The sequence below is a fragment of the Netta rufina genome (genome assembly GCF_964035555.1).
Source record: "Netta rufina genome assembly, chromosome: 1".
Classification (NCBI taxonomy): Eukaryota; Metazoa; Chordata; class Aves; order Anseriformes; family Anatidae; genus Netta; species Netta rufina.
Window position 1 is genome coordinate 177,382,511 of NC_140123.1, and position 23,237 is coordinate 177,405,747.

Sequence of the window (23,237 nt, forward strand, 5' to 3'; positions counted from 1 at the left end):
ATGCCGAAAAGGGTTTTGGTGAACAGCAGGTGATATGGGATGGGAAACCAAATGAAGTATGTGAAAAGTGCTTTAGTAGCACAGCCATAGTGCTTTACCAGACAAGCTTGCACTATCTCAACCCACCATGGATGGGGAAGAAGATGACAAGTTAAGTTGGAAAACAGAAACACTCAAAGGAGTACCTGACCATGCTCCTAGGGAGTGCCCTGCTGCTCTCTCCAGTTCCCACTGTCTGGATCCACACAACTCAGGAGGCCAGCAAAACCCATTCTGCCATCACTGTCACCAGTATTAGTCTCACAAGACATTTGTGAGACTAATACCTTTTAATTAGAAAAGCCAATGCAGAAGCCAATAAGTACTGTATGATTTTTTCTGCCAGTGATGGACAGATTTTTTCTTAGCGTCAGTGTGCATTTATAAAGAAATATTAAGCCTCTGTCTACTTGTTTTTATTTACTGAGAAAAATGATGTGCTTTAAAGAGACAATTTCAAACACCACACATTTGAACTCCCATCTGCGTTTTGAAGCAGGTATTTGCAACCCTCACTCTTCCACATTCCCTACCTCTGTCACTTTCTGCTCCATTATATTAACATTTTAACAATGTACTTTGATGTTTAAAAAATGCAGCTTTCATGCTGCTCTTTAATTTACACAGAGCAGACAGGGACAGGGTTTTGCACAATGTTTTGCACCATTAAGCTAAACATACAATATTAAATAAATATAAAAGCAGAGAAAAAAAAAATAGAGCTATCTAGCTATTCAAATTCTGCCTGCTATTACACTGAAAAACTTAATACCGTCTCTTAGGAAACAGCCCCACCATTTTCTATTCATGAGATAGAACTACTTTAGCAAATTAATTTCTTATTCAGGATTTGAGCCTGCTTAGGGCTTGTGCACCCAGCCAGACAGTTCTGCAGGATACTTGTAAAATCTGTTATTGCCTGCAAGCAGGACAAAGCACCTCAGCCAAGGAAATGGTACTTCATTTGATATAGGGCCCTGAAAGCACTTGCCCTCATTTTAGGAGTTTTGATATTTTTCCAAGGCCAGTTCATTGATAAGAGCTACTGGGCAGAGATGGAAAGAGCCAGAGTATCATAGCCATGTTTGGCCAAGCACTCTATGATCCAGATCCCAATGTCCCATTCCAGTCTCAGCCTATTATCATGGTTTTGGCTGGGGTGGAGTTAATTTTCTTTGTAGAGGCTCACACAATGTCGTGTTTGAATTTTGGATGAAAATAGTGGCCATAACACACCGATGTTTCACACAGTAGTTGTTACAGAGCAGGGCTTACAAAGAGCCAAGGACTTTTCAGCTTCTCGTGCTGCCCTGCCAGTGAGGAGGCTGGGGGTGCACAAGGAGCTGCAGAGGACAGAACCAGAACAGCCAACTCAGGCTGAACAAAGGGTCATCCCATACCATGTGGTGTCATGCTCAGCAATAAAAGCTGGGGTAAAGAAGGAGGAAGTGGGGGAGGACATTCGGAGTGATAGTATTTGTCTTTCCAAGAAACTATCATATGTGATGAGCGCTGCTCTCCTGGAAGTGGCTGAACACCTGCCTGACAATGGGAAGCAGCAAACGGATTCTTTGTTTGGCTTTGCTTGTGGGCACAGCTCTTGCTTTACCTAGGAAACTGTCTTTATATCAACCCATGAGTTCTTGAACTTTTATCTTTCTGATTCTCTCACCCAGCCCACCTGGGAATAGTGAGCGAGCAGCTGTGTAGGGCTGAGCTGCCTGCCAGGGTTAAGCCACAATACCCACCCCCTTCCTCACAGACATGCCTGATGCTGCAAGCTGGGGCTGCTACTGGCTGCCCCCCAGCATGCTGTGCTTCCTGGCTGGGAACAGACAGAGAAGGGTCTAATGTCAGAGGTATTTTGGATGGGTCCTGGCTAGTAAGACCCTGTTCTGCCTATCTTGTTGTCAGCCCCTACCACTCCTTGCTCCCAGTCTATGTAAATATACAGCAAAACAAAGGAGTTGCGTGAATTTGGTGCTCTTTCCCATTGATGGAAAACTATTTTTCTTCTTTTCTTCTGGAGGCAACTTCAGAAGAGAAGTTTAATTTGGGTGTAGCTCATTTTAAAAATAACTAAAGGAGAATGAAAGGAGAATGGGAAAAACGTGTTCTTCTTTAAGTCCCATAACATACTGTGCTATCCTGATGCTTTCTCTAGTTTGCTCACCGATTTGACCAGTTTCCTCACCTGAAGCTAACAATTAATAGATGTCATTAAAGTGTTTGGAAGGTTAATAAGAAGAATTTTTTTTTTTTTTTTCTAGAATGAGGAAATTTCCTTCTTTATGCTGAATTTACACAACTGTTGCATCATATCACTTTTTCGAACACTAGCATATGTATATATCTAGCAACTTAGATCCAGTCTTGCCATTATCACTTTGTGGTGGTTTTACTCAAGTGAGCAGTATGATGGAAAGGGCTCAAGGGCTAAGATAAGGACAGGGAGATCACTCAACAATTATCATGATGGGCAAAACAGACTCAGCATATGGAGATTAATGTAATTTATTACCTATTACTAACAAGCCAGAGAAGTGAAAAACAAAGAAAACAAACTAAAAACACCTTCCCCCCATCCACCCCCTTCTTTGTACCCCCTGAGCGGTGCAGAAGAAGGGGAAATGGGGGCTGCAGTCAGTCCCTAATGCTTCATCTCCACCACTCCTTCATGGTCACTCTCTGCCCCTACTCCACATGGGGTCCCTCCCACAGGATGCTGTCCTTCCCGAACTGAGCCTGCTGGGGCTGCCCACAGGCAGCAGCTCTTCAAGAACTGCTCCCACATGGCTCCATACCATGGGGTTCATCCCCCAAGAGCAAACTGCTCCAGTACGAGTCCCCCACAGGCGGCAGCCCCCCCCAGACCCTCTGCTCCTGTGTGGGCTCCTCTCCACGGGCTGCAGCTCCAGCCCGGGGCCTGCTCCTGCGGGGGCTCTCCATGGGCCGCAGCCTCCTCCAGGCCACAGCCACCTGCTCCACCGGGGGCTCCTCCACCCATGGGGGGGCTGCAGCGTGGAGATCTGCTCCATGTGGGACGCATGGGCTGCAGGGGGACAGCCTGCTCCACCAGGGGCCTCTCCACAGGCCGCAGGGGAACTGCTGCTGCATGCCTGGAGCACCTCCTGCCCTCCTGCTGCACTGACCTGGGGGGCTGCAGAACTAGTTCTTACTCCTCTCTCTCCCAGCTGCTGTTGTGCAGCAATATTTCCCCATTTCTTAAAACTATTCCCCCACATGCACAAACAACATTACTTATTGTCTTGGCTCTGGCCAGCAGCGGGTCCTTTTGGAGCCAGTTGAAAATGGCCTTTATCTAACATGGGCAGCTTCTGGATTCTTCTCACAGAGGCCACCCCTGCAGCCCCCTGCTACCAGAACCTTGTCATGTAAACCCACTACACAATTACAATGTTATTCAGCCTGAATAGTAGGGTGGAAGGAAAGGTCTATTTAGGGTACGTGACAGTATGAGTATGTGAAGTGAGGCACAGAGACTGCCTTTTCTACACTTAAGTTGTAATTCTAGCAGAGATGAAAGGAACCCACTTTCTCACACAGAATAAAAGTATTTGAAAAACATTCAGAAGAGAAGCTTCCTAGGAATGACAACCTCAGGCTTTGTAACTCTGGTTTCCTGGTGAACATGAACACGTTAATGTAGTATGCCTGTACATATGGGTGAATAACCCACATATTCAGTATTTCAGAAATGGAAATATTTGCGTTTCCTTAGTCCAATCTAATCATGTCCTAAAGAAAAATCCTAAAGAAAATCAGATGTGAATTTTAGTACAGTTACTTCATACATATCATAAATTATACTATCAATGTTATACAACCAAAGATGAAAGCAAACAAACAACAACAACAACAACAAACTTGAATAAAACCAATCCCATCAGTGGATTTAGGTTATCACCTGTGGAGTAATGGAATTAAATCTCAGGAACTTAAAGCCTTTTACTGATATACCAACTGGTGCAAAATTTCATCTAATTTGGGGATAAAAGATCTCATTGGAATACAAGGAAGTTTTCTTTTGTTTTTAATTAGCTTTGGTTTGGGTCCAAGGAATTAATTTCATTGTCCTGGGCTGTTGGTGTTCTGCTGTTCACAAGCTCCAGTTTAAAAATCCAGTTTTAAAATCCAGTTTAAAAAGCTATTCCTTAAGAAGGAATCCAGATAAAGCCAGGCATGAACCAATTCCTTTGTCTTTTCCTCTCCATACTTGTCATTGCTCATGGTGTCTTAGCTGCTACCTTTTTTTTTTTTTTTTTTTTTTTTTTTTCTCTTCTCATAGAAGAGCCTAAGCAAAACAGGAGCAGTTCATGAGACCAAAATGAGTTTTTAACATTTGTTTTCATTTTACACTGGAGCAAAAGCTGTCTGGACACTTAAAATTTTCATGAGAAAGGGGATCAAGTCTATCTCAGAGTAGTTAATAACTTTAATAGGTGGGGAATCACTTGTCTTGCTGGCTCACAGAACTGTCTAATATTGAACAGAGACCTTAAACTGCATTTTCTGTAAATGTCAGTAGATTTTGTTCTTAACCAGAATTCTCATCTTTGCCTTCAGAAGCCTGATGAAAGGATCTCTGAAGAACACCAACAGTTTTCTGGGGGAAAATAAATAAATAATTAATTATATATAGATGTATATATATATATACATATCGTGCATATATCAATGTTTATATCAGTTTCATCTAGTTGGGGGGAGAGAGAGATTTCCCATAAGAAACAATGCCAGAGGGAGGTTATGTTAGTGGTAAAATGAAATGTAAGAAATATTATATTAGATAGGTTTTGTTCACATTTTTAAAGTGCAAGATCTGACCAGTAAAATTCAAGGTTTTAATAGTACTCCACATATCATGACACTGTGACTTCTAAAGATTATTGAAATTTACTTTACATTCTTTATTTACTCTTCCAATAAAATCTGTAGTTCAGTTGTCCACCAAGACATGTCAGACAAGCTTTAAAATATATGCCTTAAACTTTTCATGTAGTTTTCTACTGATACAGCCTCAGTGTGGAGTTTCTTGTTGTCCATAGCCTCCTCTGCAATTTAGTTTTGCTTTTCTCTACTTCAGTCCTACATTTCTTTCCTACATATTTGGTTGTCCTTAAATATATCTCTATTGCTCTTAAACTGTTTTCCCCAAAGGATAAATTTCAGGTTGTGAATATATTCTCTTTGGGTATGAGCTTGTTAGATAACTCCCAGCTTTCACCTCTAAATATGTTTGTTCTCTTTCTCTCTGCTTGTCTACTTTATGATTACCTTTTAACTGTGAAAGACTGTCACTCTCTACAGTATTCCAGGGGTGTCTTAGCAGTGCAGAAAGCAGATGACTTCAAACACACCTTCTCTTACATTCAGTACTTTTCTTTAGATTACTGCTCTCCATGTCATCATTATATGATAAGTCCCAAAGGACCAAATTTGCACTAGCTGGTACAAATTGGAGATTGAAATGAATAGAGCTTTATGAATTACACTAGCTATAGCACCATCCTTGTGTCATTGACATTTTGTTGAATAGAGTTAAAAGCCCAATATTCATAACTAATGTAAAATGGTATCTAAGCTTATCGGCTCAGTTAATGCAGAGTGGTGTCATCAATAATTTTTATCTTCTGACTAACAGGAAGTGTGCAATATGGAGAATTTAGAGCCTTTACATGGTTGTTCATTTATACGTTCTTTCCTGTTACAGTTTCCAGGTGATGGAGACACATGTTGATGGGACATGTTGAGATGTTGATTAGTAACTCTGCTGCATAAGGACAGCTGAAGAAACTGCAAATCTTCACTGCTCTGAGAATCAGAAAAGGTAGCAGTCTGAATCAAAAGCCCATTCTGGTTGGTAGGAAGATGACAAAAGAAAGCAGCAAAGAATGGCTGCAGCTTTTATGCCAGAAACAGTCTACAAGTAACTGAATTTCCAGAAATGTAAAGCTGCTCCAGAATAAAATATATTTTGTGCTAAGCAAATCTTTCTCTATATTGTGACCTTTCAAAGTGCAGAAACTAAAAGGGGCAACATTTTAGAACATATATTTTTCTCATTACAACTGCAGCACTATCACAGCATATTGTGGGTGATACAGAGAAGAAATTAATAGTGTGTTTGTACAGCATGGACTTTCACACTCCTGCAGTCAGTCTCTCTCTGTCTCTTTTTCTTAAGCCTGATGAGAAAGAATTTCTTCTATGAAGCAGCTATTAAACTTCATAACCGTGCAGAAATTGACAACAAAAATATCAACAGCATTTTCTTTGGGTATTCTAAAAACAAAGGGAAAATGCTAAGAAAAACATTCCAAGCTTTCTTTGAATTCTGTGCACAGTTTAACAAAGAAAATTCAAGCCGTGCAGCCAAATGTTTGATACTGAGAAAAATAAAGTGGGAGTGAGCCTAGGTAACTGGCTGGATTTTGCACCTTATGACTGACAGCTTTCCTATAATAATAATCACTCAGCTTGTTACCTCTTCTGTTTGAATAAACCACTGGTAACGTTCAGAAAGAAATGTTCAAGTAATACCTTGCAAATGCTCCCTTCAAAAGTGTCCAAACCTTTACAACAGCAAATGTAATGGTTAGAAGTAAACTAAGGTTAGAAACTCATAAACTCCCAAAGTTGTAATTCAACGTTAGAGTCACAATAATCTGAGTTCTGTCAGTGTAGAATAAATATGCTTTTCCTTTCTGGAATAATTTTTTTTTTCTCTCTCTAGGGCTTTTTAACTACTAAAGAAATAAAAGCTTCAAAATGGAAATTTTGGAAATGTTGTTATCATTGAAAAATATGATAGGATCTAAAGATATTATTAAAAATAAAAATAAAAATAATTAAAAAAAAATCTGGAAAGCCACCCCCAGGCCACTGAAGCAATCATATTCTGTATTATTACAACTCAGTATTTTTGGAACTCTCCTGAATTCTTACAAAAAGTGGAGTATGATGGGCGGTGGATTTTAAGCTTTAGGAGTACAGCTATTAGAAATACTGCATTATGAACAAGATTTACTTTCAGGCTTCTGTAACACTACGACTTTTAGAACTTCTGAATTTCATTAACAGCAGTGCAGTGTTAGTCTTTCAATTTCGCACAGATTCTTCTGAGATGTGTATGAGTGATTAGGCATCTTAGAAAGAAAAAAGAAAATGTGCCCTTCGGAAGAATGTATGTTGCAGGATCCATGACATTATGGATCTGTGGCATGAAGGATGAAGGAATATGAGGAACAGAAATGACTGAAGTGGAACTATAAAAGAAATAATAGGCTTGCAGGATATGAATTAGTGTTGAACTCCTGTAACTCTCTGAAGAAATCACAATATTCAGAAATCTCTGTACATATATGTTTTCTGAGGAAAAAAAAAAAAAAAAAAAAAAAAGGTGGGGATATGAGTGGGACTCAGTTAAAATCACATATTTGTCCAGAAACAAGTATCTGAACATCTTCTAAACCTTAAGGTATTAGTTTCAGTATTCTTTCCCCAAAGTACGTGTATAGGCAATGCTTCACATTTGTTTTTGTAGAATAAATGAGACGGGGATTTTACAGCCTAAAACAAGTTTGCCTAACTGTAGCTATTTTTAATTTAATTTGTAGTTTTAGAACTGGCTTTCATGAAGTCAGTGAAAAGTGACTATTTTAAGAAGGTATGAAGCATGCTATATGTTTAGCTATCCATCTCTTCAACTTCAGGCAGAGCCAAAATGCTCCCTCCAGTTTGGACCAGATTTCTAACTTTGAGACAAGAAAAAGGTAAGTGACATGACTCAAATTTATAAGTGATTTACTCTTGGCAATAAAGGAATTCTGAAATTGAGCTCTGTCCTACAGGCATGAAGGTATTTCCTAAACATCTGACCATTTGTTCCCCTAACAAGCTAGGTAAGAATACACAAGAATCTGTATCTCAGACACTATCTGAAATTTGAGAGCTTAATGTGAAGTTAACATCCATGTCATCATAAATGTTGCATATGATTTTTATGTGTGTGTGAAGGGGGGGGTGGGGGAAGTGCCTTTATTTATTTATTTATTTATATATATATATATATATATATATATATATATATATATATTTAAGATAGATAAAAGAAAGACCAAATGTAAAAAGATGGAGTGGTAGAGTGGTACTCCCCAGAATCTGAAGCTTTTCTAGATTTTGCAGCTCCTTAAGGGGAAGAATCTTTAGGAAGGATCTTTTCTTTGAAGTTCCTAACAAAGTGGGATGGAAACCCTCCCAAATACTTTGTAGAATAGGCTTCCTGTTATATTTTGCACTACAAAGCTGAGAGAGACCACACACTGTATACCGTAGAATTCACTGTGATTGCCTCATGTATTTTAAGGCTCATGTAACTGTACTGTTCTTTATGCATTTGCTATACTTGTGGGAAGGAAGGAAGGAAGGAAGGAAGGAAGGAAGGAAGGAAGGAAGGAAGGAAGGAAGGAAGGAAGGAAGGAAGGAAGGAAGGAAGGAAGGAAGGAAGGAAGGAAGGAAGGAAGGAAGGAAGGAAGGAAGGAAGGAAGGAAGGAAGGAAGGAATCTTAGGCCAGTTTCCTTCATGGGAATATACTTGAGATAAAACACACTCAGGCAAGTCATTTTGTTTGTGGTGTAGTACATAAACTCTAAGGATTTGTACAAATCTCTAGTGGAAAGAAACTTTCACCATGAACTGACAACTATAACAAGGACATGTGTTCTAAATAATTAAATGGACCATCCTGTACATTTCCGAGATATGTTATCTTCCTATGTAAAAGTGATAATCAAGAAGGTTTTGTTTCTTTCACTGGCTGTTTTAAATATTTATTTTTCTACATATCAATTACATCTTTTTCTCCATTTCTGCCTAAAAGATGGAAAAAAAAAATCATTACTTTTCTGCAAGAAATTTATTGCCTGTACTACTTGCCTAAAATCAAAGAGATTGTTTTTCCTGAAAGGAAAATTGTTAAGTTTGCATTCAATTAATTAAAAACAAACAAACAAACAAAGCAACAAAACATTTTTTTCAAAGACAAGAGCTTTAATGATGAAGCTCAGAATGTGTTATAACTGCTAAATTAATTTAAAGCAGAAGGAGTTATGCTGCTTCAGGTATAACTGCTGCAGTCTCTCCTGCCATGAAACAACTGACAATTAACAAACCCATCCTGAAGTAAGGTAAAGGTATTTATTCCTGTCTTCCTCTTGAATGGGTAAGTCCAAAGATGCACAGTAATTTTTACAATTTGAGGAAAAGTATTACAATTTGATGGCTCCGTGTTTTAGTAATTAGAATATCTCTACAAGGGAAATGTTTATAAGCAGTAACATTAATTCTTCCTCTTGTCATTGAAGAGGGAAAAAGGGGGCGGACACAGAATGCAGATGGAATAGAGGCATTATGTGCAAGACAGTGGTCATGGGTTCGATACTCCCCTGGAGAGAATGGTTCTGTGCAGAGCTAGACAAGGGTCCAACTGTCTCTTTTTGCTTCTGAGTTCAGATGTACCGGAACAGATTAGTTTACCAGCAACACATCTCATTCTCATCCTATGGTAGCTGAAATTTTTAAGCGACAAAGGAGCCTTCAGCATCTTCATTTCTAGTCCAAAGACATTGTCATGAATTTTTCTCCATTCTTTGCAAACTACAGGGAAGAGGTGAGGAAATGCTAGGAGTGTTTTGAACAATCATTGATTCTGAAATGTTCAAGCATGTGTCTGTAACTCTCACTTAGCATTTGAACATATGTTTCTGAACTACATCTGTCTTAGAGGTAAACAAGAGGATTCTGAAACACAAAATGTGCTCAAAAGATCAATTTAACTCTTTTGTCTATGCTTAGAAATCCATTTTATGGTGAATGAGCCTACATTCTAATCTAATGTTCAGTGACTTTTACTGCAAAACAAATCTTTATGAAAATCTGTCATGTGATCATCCCAATAGGTTTGAGCAATAACTGGTTAAAAACCTGTGCAGCTAAATCTGTTAGCATTATGTTTATGGCTAGATTCCTCTTGTTACCAGTATTGTACCTAGTTCTCCTCTTCCTCACAGCTAAAGTAAGCGAGACACAAATGTATTAAATCAGCAAAGTATTTAAATATTATGGCACACTAATTAAAGGAAACATTTTTTTTCTTTTCTAAAGACTTTTAGCAGTTGCTTTTGCTTTTACATTATTTGTTTTACTCGCTGATTCATAAATTTTTCCTTACATCCTGCAGAATACATTGTGAATGAGTAGTGGTAGATATATTTGCTTCGAATGAGTCATCTGCCTTCTTCAACTCATGCTGGCAGAAGGGTATTTTCTCTTGACTTATACTGTATTAGGATTTACTCTTTCCCTTAATTCCTCAGTACAAGAGGATGCATGATAAAGTGAATCACACCTTATAAGACATGTCATTCTATGGACAATTGGTTATGCTGGGGTTTTATGTTGCTTCTGCCCTAGTATGTGTAACTATACAGTTTTTCATTTAGTATAGATATACCAGCAAAAAGTCTGCTAGAGTCACTGGATCTTTCTCATTTCTCTCTTCTCATGGAAAATCTGAGAGTCTAAAAAAACGCATTATGTTTTAGTTCCAGGGAAAACCAAATCTCTGTCTTATATTGACAGCATTCATTAGGAGAAAGTCATTAAATCCATTGTGCTGCAAACGACTTTTCACTGTCTCCTTTCTTAGGGATCTTGGTTGTGATCTTTTCTTTCCTCATTAAAATGATACCATCTACTCTGCTAAGTGTGACCTGTTTCAATCTTGCAAATGTTGCTGGTATTGATTTATTTATGTCCTGGAGATAATAAGGCTAAGGCTTTTGGATCTAATCCTGTGAGATTCTGAAGGCATCCTGAAAAGTCTGATCTTCAGCTGAAGTTGAGTGTGCTCTGCCTGTACAGTTGCTCTCCTGAGTGCTTCTGTCAGTTACTGCTTTTAGAGATTTTCAGTACTTTTAAGAAGTGCCTTTATTTTATTGGTACTTTATTCCTAATTATATGGCCAAGCTGTATACCTTTGCTTTTAAAGCACATATATTGGCATCCTGTCAGGCAGCATATTGATATTTATACTTGAATTGTTTGGCTTAATATATGACTTAGCCTTGGCTCTAGTTATCTAGAAGAAATATTGATTCCTTCTGAACCCCATTTTACTCTACAGTTTTCATCTACTATCTTGTTAACTGTCCCATATCTTAGATCAACAAATTTGACAGAGTTTGCCTTAGGGGGAAAAGGAGGGTGTTACAATTCCCATGTCCTGAATGTTATGCCTTTAGGGGTTACAGAAGCCTTGGTATTAAGTACTAGCTGCTTCTAAATTACTGTAAAGAGATCAGTTCACTGACTTATACTGAGCTGTACTAAGGAGAAAAAAAAAGTGCAAAACTGAATTTGAATTACTTTGGATAATTGTAGTATGTTTCCTCTCATTAATACTACTACATTAATAATTGAGGATCATACCTCTAATCTAACAAGATGGGATCAAGAACCCCAGCTTGGTCTGTCTAAATCAAAGTTATTTCAGCTTTTGTGCTCTAAACTTTTACCCTTCCAGCTTTAGTGGTTCCCCCAGCAGGATCTGCCAGGGTATGTGGGATCTGCAAATGGAAGTGGAAGGTGGGAGTGTCTGTGTCAGTAAGAATATCTGACCTTTTCAGTGCAAAGGTAAAGGAGAAATAATAAACAAAACACACAGACACATAGACCTGACAGATAAACATAATTCAGAAGAGGAAAAGAAACAAACCTCAGACACAGTAAATGATGAGCTATCAAGGAACTGTAAGCAAACTGGGACTTTGTGACCGATGATGTTGCAGACTTAAGGGTCCAGGATATTGGAACTGAAGAAGGTGTTTGGTGAGACTGATGAAGGAAGTACAGGGGTAGGGAACCAGGGAGAAACAAAGGAGGAACAGGCAGAACGAAATATAAAAAAGTCTGGTCTTGTCTAAAACATAACTGGTCAGTGCACTTGTCTGACTGAGCCCTGTGCCCAAGCACCACAATCTGTCCTGTTTTACTAAATCTCTTTTGAACTCTCTGCACATTCTCCCTCTCTATACTGTGTGTACATGTACTGAAATGACTTCAGTGGCTTTCAGTCCTGACCCACTGAACAGGAGGAAGGGGATTTGGCTGTCTGTGATTGTATCAGTCCTGTATCAGTAGGTGCTGTTGAAGGCAGCATCTTGTCTGTGGTCATTAATGTAGCTGGCCATGTTGGTGTCCCCTGTGTATGTCCATGTATGTGTCTCTGCGGTACATGCTCAGCATTGCTACAGGTTGAGCTTGCAAACAGAAAAGCAACAGCTGTATCTCTCAGCCTAGGCACAGACCTGAGGTCCCCAAGTGCTATGAGCTGGGATCCAGCATCCAGACAGGAGGAATCACCATCCCCAGAGCTGCTGGAAGTGACAACACTGATCTGATGACATCCCCTAATAGGACCTTCAGAGGAACAAGGTCCTATAAATGTGTATTTGTTTAGTAATAACTGTTCAACCATTATTAATGCTGTTGTTGTAACTGCAGAACTTTCTGAATTTGTGAACTTCTTTTGTATGTTTGAATTTAGGGCTACAAAGATGGTGAAGGGCCTATAGGGGAAGATGTACAAGGGGCGGCTGAGGTCACTTGGCCTGTTCAGTCTGGAAAAGAGGATGCTGAGGGGAGATCTCATTGGAGTCTACAGCTTTCTCACAAGAGGGAGTGGAGGGGCAGTCACTGATCTATTCTCTTTAGTGACCAGTAATAGAACCTGAGGGAAGGAAGCCAAGCTGTGACAGGGGAGGTTCAGACTGGGCATCAGAAAAAGGTTCTTCAATGAGAGGGTTGTCACACACTGGAACAGGCTCCCCAGGGAAGTAGTCACAGTACCAAGCTTGTCAGAGTTTAAGAATTGTTTGGACTATGCTCTCTGTCATGTGATCTGAATTTTTGGGTAGACCTGTGCTGTGATGGGAGTTGGACTTGATGGTCTTTGTGGGTCCCTTCCAACTCAGGATATTCTATGATTCTAATTTTCTATTTTAGTTTCATTTTAATATTATATAAAAATAGAACCTGAAATCTCAGATGATATACAAGGTTCTATAAATGTACATGCATATTTACTTGTTATAAAAAAGTCTGTGAAAATATATAATACTGTTATAAATGACATTAGTACAAGATATTCATCACTTTCTGTTTCCACTCCTGTGATTTTTGGCAGGTCCACCTGCTGACTGAAACAGATTATTGAATGTCAAAGTTGTTGAACCAGTAACACTAAAAAATTGTCAGATGCTTAGCTGTGCTTTGAAAACATGCTCTTTACATACTCATGTTCAAGGATGTATAGAGGTCATGATTTTTAACAGCATTCTTTTGAATCATCATTGTTTTAATACTTTTTTGGATGTGGCAATTTATTTTTTAGTACATTGATCCTAGAAAAGCTTGATGAGCTCTTGGTACTTGGCAGATGACTGTCATTTCAGAGAAGAAGGAAAGAGAATAATAGGCAAAATTTATCTAAAAATGCCACTTAACAAGAAGATATTGTCTTTGTATGAAAAGATGTCTGTACAGGAGAGAGTAAGCATGAAGGTGAGGGACAAGTGAAAATCCCTGGCAGTTATTTCTCTGCTGTCTATTATCTGTTTCTATTCTGTCATTTGCTTTTTGAAAGAATTAAATATCACCTATTATCTTTTAGTTTGTCTTCCTCAACTATACTTTTCTACATGTAAGCTTAATTATAAAGGTTATTAAAATGAGACGAGTGTATCAAGATCATAGCCTGGCCATCTATGCCCTGTGATGTGTGTACTATAAAGTACATTTGCAGCACAGAAGCAGTGAACAAAGGTTAACCATTTCATTGACCAGCATGAGAACACCAAAACAGTATTTTAATTATATTTATTATACCATTTGTATTTTGAAAAAAATACAAAGTCCTACGAGGAGCAGCTGAGGGAGCTGGGTTTGTTCAGCATGGAGAAAAGGAGGCTCAGGGGCCACCTTATCGCTCTTTATAAGTAAAGAGGCTGTAGCAAGGTGGGGGTTGGTCTATTCTCCCCTGTGCCTGATGACAAGATGAGGGGGAATAGGCTAAAGTTGCACCAGGGGTGTTTTAGATTGCATATTAGGAAGAACTTCTTTATTGAGAGGATTGTGAGGCATTGGAATGGGCTGCCCAGGGAAGTAGTAGAGTCACCACCCTGGAGGTCTTTAAAAGACATTCAGATGTTGAACTTAGCGATATGGTTTAGTGGAGGACTTGTTAGTGTTAGGTCAGAGGTTGGACTCGATGTTCTTGGAGGTCTCTTACAACCTAGACAATTCTGTGATTCTGTGATTCGGTGAAAATAGGTAATTGGTACTACAGGACAAACAGCTGACACTGGAGCATTCATATCAGTAGAAATGTTCATTTAGGCAAAATGGAATTTACTTGTGAATTTAAATAAATAAATAAATATATTTGTTTTAGTTTAATCTTTATACATTTGCAAAGATATATACTCAGGCTGGGGATTGTGACAGTCTAGTTTGTGCAAAATAACTACTGAAATTTCTGTATGTAGTTGATACAGAAGAACCAATATATGTTATATATACCTCTGTCTATACATACCCCTGTTATCTATGCAGGCAGTTTAGGTATCACCAAAACTGAAAAGTCAGTTAAGTGTCTACTACTTCCATTGTTATTATGGGAAATTTATAGAAAGTGCTTGATTTTTTTCTCATTTACTAAAAGAACAACCATGTTGGTCCTGTATAGAGTGTCCCATAGTGTGGTAAGGCGTACTCTAGTAAAGTGCTTCTCTGGGGTGTAGAAGATGGAAATCAAACATCTGTTAGACTGTGTCAAGAAACCTGAGATGAAAGCCCGGGGCTTTCCATCTTCTGAGCACCAGTCCTAACTGCTGCGTCATTGGACATTAAGAAAAAAAAATATTCACTGAAAGGGTTGTGAGGTATTGGTACAGGCTGCTTAGGGAAGTAGTTGAGTGACTGTCCCTGGAGGTCTTCAAAAAACTGTATATAGAGAGCTTTAATGGTGAACGTGGCAGTGCTAGGTTAAATGCTGGAATAGATAATCTTACAGGTCTTTGCCAATCTAAATGATTCTATGTTCCTATGATCACAACGAAAAATTAACACATCTAATATGGTTACAGTCCTGACCCTGGATGATTTGTCTGGTTACTAGGGCAAGATCAGACACATGAAAAGATCATGGAAAGAAGCTAGCTGCAGAAAGAAAAAACTCTTCCCCATTCTGAAAGTATACGGGAAATATCAGTTCTGACAGATACAAGACTCTCTATCTAGCAAAATTATGTATCTGCAAAGGTGAGCAATTCTGAAGAGCTGGCAGATTGTTTGATGGGATTGCCAAAGTTTCAGGTTAAGTGAGACTTAGGTTTCCTGGGTTCTGTTTTAGTTTCCATCGCTTTTTTGTTTATTTGTTTGTTTATTTGTTTGTTTTCCTCCTTTTTATTTTTTATTTTTTTAGTTGCATTTAATAGCTGGTCTTTTTCTGCATTCAAATATCACAGAATCACAGAATCACATAGGTTGGAAGAGACCTCTAAGATCACCTAGTCCAACTTCTGACCTAATACGACTAACAAGTCCTCCACTAAACCATATCACTAAGATTACAGCAGCATTACAGAATTTTGAACATATTTAAATAAAAATATACATTGGCTAAATGTCTTCAAGTGCCATGTCATTGTGATAGTAGTCTGAAAGTCTGATACATTTCTGAAAATTGGAAATTACATGTTAGAATTTGATGCAGATAAATAGTCAGAACATGACAGCAAGGTAGAAAATATATTCTGAATATTAGCTGAGAAGATTAACCAAGAAGACTGGAGAAATGAATGGGAGTGGACAAAATAGTGATTCTTCTAAATGTGAGAAAAATACTTATGGTGGTGACCTCATATGTGGGCATAAAAGAAGAATAAATTATTTTCAAAAATTATTAGAGAAACTGCTTCTGAAATACCTCTGAGGTTACAGACAAAGCTGAGAAATATCCTAGCTTTATGTTATGATGAAATAGAACATTTAAGAGAGGTAAACTAAATATTTATGCTTATATGGAATGTGTAGTTCTGGGACATGCAGTATTACTACAGTTATGTACTAAGAACATTGAGTGTATGATTGTGTAATATTACACTTCCACAACAAGATTTTCATCAATGAAGAATATGTGTAGTAGGAAGTTTTGTCATAAACACCAGAAAAGAATATTTTGTCATCAGGTTGTGCAATAACCTTGATAGCTTACTAGCTTTGTAAGTAGAAAGACAAACCTTGTAGAGAGGACTAACTTAAAAATATGTCTGTGAATAAGCCTAAGTAAATATGGTATAAGTGTGTAGTGACAAAGTTCTTTCTTCCTTTCTTTAAATGGACTGGAAAATGGAAGACTGGCGTCATGATTCTGAAAACCAGAATATGAAACAAGTTCATGATTCTATATGCTCAAGTAATGGGATCTTTCCTCAATGCACTCCACAGGTGAGTTTGTGAACTGGTAAAGAGGTATAGGCATAGAAGAGAGACTTTCCTCTGACAAGCTTTAGAAAGAAGTCAAATCAGTGAAAGCAGTGCCTTTCATAGAGCTGAAAGAATGTGTTTATCACATTTAGTTCACAAACTATTCAGTTGAGATACATGTTTAGTATTTCAGCCCATGTTCAGCCCATAGTTAGGTTAGAATAACCTAGTTAGTTGGGTTAGAATAACTTCACTATTAGTTTAGGTTGTTGTTTGCTGCTAGACAAAGTAATAATAAAAGCATTGACATTAAAAAAAAAAAAAGTCAGATCTTACTCTTATTATTATTCGTATTTATTGCTCAAAAATATATATTTTGCTTTTTGAAGGACCTTTATTGAGTAGGTAGTTTAGTTAATTGGGTACAAAAAAATATTAATACACAAAAATTGGGTACCTGTGAAAATAAGGAGGGGTGGGAGTTTTCTTCTGAATAATGATTTTCTTGTATATAAACCAGAAATGAAATATTGCTGGTTGCCCAAAAGAAAGTTTGTACTATGATAGAGATACCAGATGATGAACCTGTTAAAGTATGTGTGAAGAAGTCACCAAATTGACTTTGTCTACCACAAAAACTTGATGAAAATGTGCCATAAAAAGTTGAGGCTTAAACGTCACGTTAAAAATTTGGCTTGCAGTTTTTATCTCTCTCTTATTTTGTAGCATAATATTTGATCTTTATTATTCTAACAAACCTAATTTAAAATGATTTTGGTTGAAAAGAAATTCAGAGTACTAATTTAATTTTGAATGCATGCTTTCATAAAAGGCAAAGTGATGAGAGGTGAGACATTAGTTCTAAGGGCAAATTCTATTAGAGCAAAAGTAATAATCAAATTCCTATTGACTTCAGAGATACAGAATCAAATACAGTTGACTAAACTAATATTACATATTTTTTTTCATCTCTTTGTAGATTTAAAACTATCTTTTCTATCTGTAACTGGAAATAAGAACCTGTGACAAGCTGCATAGACTATGAGGCATTATTCCATGGAAGGAAACACTGTCAACACTATCTATGATGAAAGCAACGTTGTTTATGTCATTCTTTCCCCACTTTTCTTCCATAGAAAGATCAACTAACACTTTCTCTCTGGAAAAAAATGTTCCAGTTCCAACTCACTGTTTATATTGCATATAAGGAGGAAAATACTGAAAATTTGAGAAATTGACATTGCAAAAATGTACTAATGAGAAAGTTTGAGGGAAAAAGACAAGATCTTGTAAATACTGAAGAGATATAGTGTCCTCTATGGTTCAAAAAAGATTGGTTTCTATAGCATAAAGCAAAATGGCCTTTGGTGGAATGGGAGAACAGTTGTATCTGCAAGAATTAATCATTTTAGTAAGTTGGCAGGAGCTTGTAAATGCAGAGAATTTATAGTCTCATTCAAGTCTCTACCTTATGCAGTTAAGCCTAAATTTTAGCCAGTGGTACCTAGCTCAAGTATTTGTAAATTTTCTTCTCAGTATGCCAGGCAAAAATACTTGAAAATCTCAAACAATCTCAAAAATCTGAGTGGTATTTTGAGGTGAGAGACTACTCTATCTCAAGGCTTTGAAAACAGAGAAAAATATAAACAGTTTTGGGATACTACCAGTATAGCTATAGATTTCTGGCACTACATGCTCTAGGTTAGCTAGAAGCAGAAGATTTCAAGGCCATTTAAGTTCCTTCTGAGCCCAGGAATTTTCTGTTTACAGAGGTCTTGTAGATGTGTTGTATCACCATATAATAAGGCATATTACATTTTTGTGTGATTTAACTAAAAGGAAACCAGCACATATAATATGTCAGCATTTATCCTCTCAGATACAGAAATATCTCTTTTTTTACAACATGTTACTAACTACTCAGGTAAGGACATAAAAATTGTTAAGTTGTTCAAATACTTCAATTTAATTGACAAGGCAGATTATCAATGAGAGGAAGTATCATAAACAAATAGAAATAGAATGGGTATGTTTGTTACTTAACCATGTACAGTCACTTCTGTGTGGCACAAAAATGTTTGTAGGACACATAAGAACAATAGCATTTTGAAGTAAGGCATTTTCAAGAGTATAGAAAATACAGGCTCATAAAAAAAAAAAAAAAAAAAAAAAGAGAGAGAGAGAAAGAAGCAGCAAGTGAGAGAGACGTACTATTGAAAAAAATGACGCATTGTTTAAAATGTCAAAAGAATAGTCTGAGAAACTGACAGTAAGCAATAAACCAAGAAATATGATAAAGAGAGGAGGTAAGGTGTAGAACTGCTCTGTATTTCATGTTTGCTCATTGCTTACATGTGAATAAAAGATAAGGTGTAAATTTCACTTTTGGATTCAAGGCAATACTATTTTTCCTCAACCTACAGCTGATCTATATCACTATGTGGCTCATATGATGTCTTTCAATTACACACACACACACACACATATATATATATATTTGATTGGGTTATTCATTCTTTCCCCATAGTTTCATACCCTTGATCATTCTTTTCAGAACTGCTTTCATTAACTTCAGCGTAACCATTAAAAGAATGGTAGTGCTACTGCCTTTAGATGAGTATCTTTCATCCCAAATGACATCAAAATACTTTCCAAACTCTGTTTACAAGGTTGAAATTACAGAAAAGTTAAACCATGTGGAGTAGAGTATGAGAATTTCCTCAACAGTCTGAGTAAGCAGAAACATTTCATTTCCCTTGTAACCAGGTATGCTTTTCTACTAAACAGGAAAATGTTGAGCAGTTGCTTACAATCAGCTCACCTTTCAGCTAATAGAAAAACTGGACCTGTGCCAGTCTATGTGCAACTGATTGTAGGAAACCTTCCTGGAAGCCTTCTCTGCCATCCCAAACCCATCAGGATGAGCAGGATAACTGCTAAGGCACTTTTCTTGGCAGAAGTCCTTGAGGCATCTATCTAGTGAGCATTTTGCCCAGACTTGATGCCTGGTGCAGATGATGTCCAGGATGACTGAATGACTTGGACTCATTTACACCTTGCTAAGCTATTAGGACTTTGATATTGAAGTTAGGATGGAGGATTTAGTTTATGTTTCTGATTATATAAGACAATTCACAAGAAGGAAAAGAATAACTCTTAAAACATATTAACTACTGTGTTACAACAACACACAAAAGAAACTGCCCAAATAAGCTCTAACTCTTCCCTCCTATTTTTACAAATATAGTTAAGCTAACTGGCAAACAATACAATATGAGCAGACAATATCTGCTGATGACACTAAGACAGTAAGTGTGGCATTGTTCTGGGTCTGGCTGGGATGGAGTTAACTTTCCCAGCAGCAGCCCATACTGTGCTGTGCTCTGCACTTGTAGCTGGAATAGCATTGGAGTCACACCAGTGTTTTGTCTACTGCTGAGCAGTGCTGGCACAACATCAGGACTCCATCCAATCCCCCCAAGAGAGGTTTGCAAGAGATGGGGAGGGGACATCACTAGGGCAGTTAACCTAAACCAACCAAAGGGCTATTCCATACCATATGATGTCACACTGAGCAATAAAAGGTGGGAGAGGGGGGGCTCTTGTTATGAAAATATCTGTCCTCCCAAACTACTGCAAGCCATCTGTCACCCAAAGAGCTGCTGAATTTTACATCATAGCAAGTGAAGTTGAGTATTTTGGGGTCATATGACCATAGTATTGCATTGTTCATACTTGCTTTTCTAAGTATCTGCTATTAACAAATATTGGAATAGGTAGACCATAGATTTAACTCTCTGCGGTTCTTATTATATTCCCATGCTCTAGCTATTCCTTCTATCAACTGGATATCAAAGTCTTTCTACAGTCATGATAGTCCCTAAGGACAGGGTGACAACCTGAAATTGACATCAGAAGAAATTAAAGTAGGTTTGTCCTATTTGAGTTTACAAATATATCCAGTTCTTAATCATAAGTCTCCTACACACTGGAAAGCTGTCTCAAGAGGTCTAATTCAGTTGTAAAAGTTTTTGTACATACTCTTCCTGAATTTCTACAGTGATTAAAACATGCATAGACTGAAATAGGAAGGAAGGAAGGAAGGAAGGAAGGAAGGAAGGAAGGAAGGAGGGAAGGAAGGAAGGAAGGAAGGAAGGAAGGAAGGAAGGAAGGAAGGAAGGAAGGAAGGAAGGAAGGAAGGAAGGAAGGAAGGAAGGAAGGAAGGACCTACATCTTAAATATTAAAGTTTACATGTCAGTACCTAAAATTCTGTATCCCAAGGGCAGTTTAATGGACAGTAAGATAGGAAGACTCATTCAGAATGTTCATTTTTTGTGTGTTCCTTTGAAATGTATGACCCTGAGTTAACTGTAGCAATAAATAATAAACTACTCAACCAACTTCCATCTCTTCAGAAGAAATTTGCAGATTATATTTTTATTAGGCTCATGAAAATATTCAGTTCAAATGTGGCTAATTATGAATTTAAAATATTTATTTCTACACCATCAATACCAAAATCATTTATAAGAGAAAAAGAGAAGAAAATTGTCAACAGCTGAGGAAACATAGACAGTATCGATTATTAACTTAGTTCAAAATTTGAACATGGTATTGTATGAGTAGCAACTTCACAATTCTGTTATAACTTCTTATAACACCTAGCAACCCAAAAAGGCTGGTGATATATAGGCTTTACTAAGATTCTAGGCTGGACTAAGTCTATTGAACGTTAACCATGATCATCCAAGAGTGTCTGCTTAATTGTCACTCTTCTGTACCATTGACTTTGTGAAGACTAAAATCACGTATTAGTGTAATGTCATTAATACTTGCTTTGAATTAAATAGATGATTCAACTGACTGCAATATCTGCTTATTTGTTTTAAACAGTGGAATACATGTGGTTATTCATCATAAACAATAATTTTGTAAAGATTTTTTTAAAAAAGGGCAAAGGAAATGTTAATGAGGACATACAAATATATTTTCTTTTTATCAGGTTTCTAATAAAATTAGGGAAATATTAATATAATATTAATACAGTACCTGAGATATATTGTCATTCATTCCTAAACGTATCAAACTCTTAAAAGTACATACTTTTCACTCACCAAATGATTCTTAGTCTAGGGACCATTCATTAGCAATAATTTGGACAGTGAACATCATGTTTTATTTTCCTCTAGCCTAAGTGAATGAACAAGTTTGCTAATTTATATTTTATTTGCTGACAGCATTTTGTCACTTTCACTTTGAACATGCAGCTTCAACTGCTAGTAAAATCTGTACTTAAAATGTAGAACCAAAACTTAAACAAATGAGAATGAAAAGTGAACGAATTTTCTGGTACATCTTTATGTCACTACTTATTTCATAGGGATCTATATAGTTTGTTATAAATGTTTACATGTTAAGGTTTTAGAAGCAGATGAATATGGCCTGAAGAAAACTTCAGCCCATGGAGAGCCCATTCAGGGGGCTCTGGCAGGAACTGAAGAACTGCCTTTTATCTATCAGGAATTGAAGCCCATGGGAGACCCATGCTGGAACATGGGAAGAGTGTGAGGAGGAAGGAGCAGTAGAGGCAAACCATCATGAACTGACCACAACCCCCATACCTTGTCCTTCTTTTCTTCTTGAGGCAACAATTAGATAAAAGAATCGGGAACAAAGGAGTGAAGTTGAGCCTGGAATGAAGGGGGGAGTAGGGAAAAGGTGTTTTAGTTTTGTTTTCTCAAACAAAACTAAAATTAAAGTTTCTATTATATTCTCTCTCTCTCCCTGCTCCCCCCCCCTCCCCCCCAGTTTTAGGTTTCTCACCATCCTACTCGATTTTTAATTGGCAATAAATTAAATTAATTTTCCCCAAGTCAAGTTTGTTTTCTCCTGTAACAAAGTAGGTTTTCCGTCTTATTTTCTCCTCCTACCCAGTGGAGAAGGGTGAGTGAGAGAGCAGCTGGGTGGGCATCTTGCTGCCAAACAATACCAACCCACCAAAAAAATGTAACTATAAATTGGACAATTTACTCATTATTATCCAGGAAGAAATAATTTGCATCAGATTTATTTACTCTTGGATAAAAATTATATAGATATTGGAACAAATATAATTTGGTTTTGATTTAATTTTGTGTAGGATTATATGGAGTTTTTACAATAAGACTCTAATAAAATACATGGAACACTGGGGAGGTGTAAGAGTGAAATAGCACTCTGGAAATAAGTGAGAGAATACCAAATTTTCTTGTATTCCCATTGTTTAAGGGGCCCGAGTAATTATTATTTTTTTTTCATTTAATTTTTCTGTCATGTGAAGATAGCTTAGAAGTATGTGAGTGTGTGGGTGCACACTATATAATAACAGGCCTGATTCATCTAAAACACTCAAGTGAGAGTTATGAGTTTTTGCTCTGCAGCTTTTCAAAGAAATTTAATTAAAATGAAATATTATATGGATGCAGAGGAAGGAGCTGGACTTTGTCAACTACACAATTGTGCACAATCAGCAATTACATATAGGTATAAGGAACATCTTTATTATTGATTATGTATTCATGTGTGATTTTAACTCAGTAGTAATATAAGAAAACAATTGTCTGAAGTAGCCTGAATGTCATTAACAGTG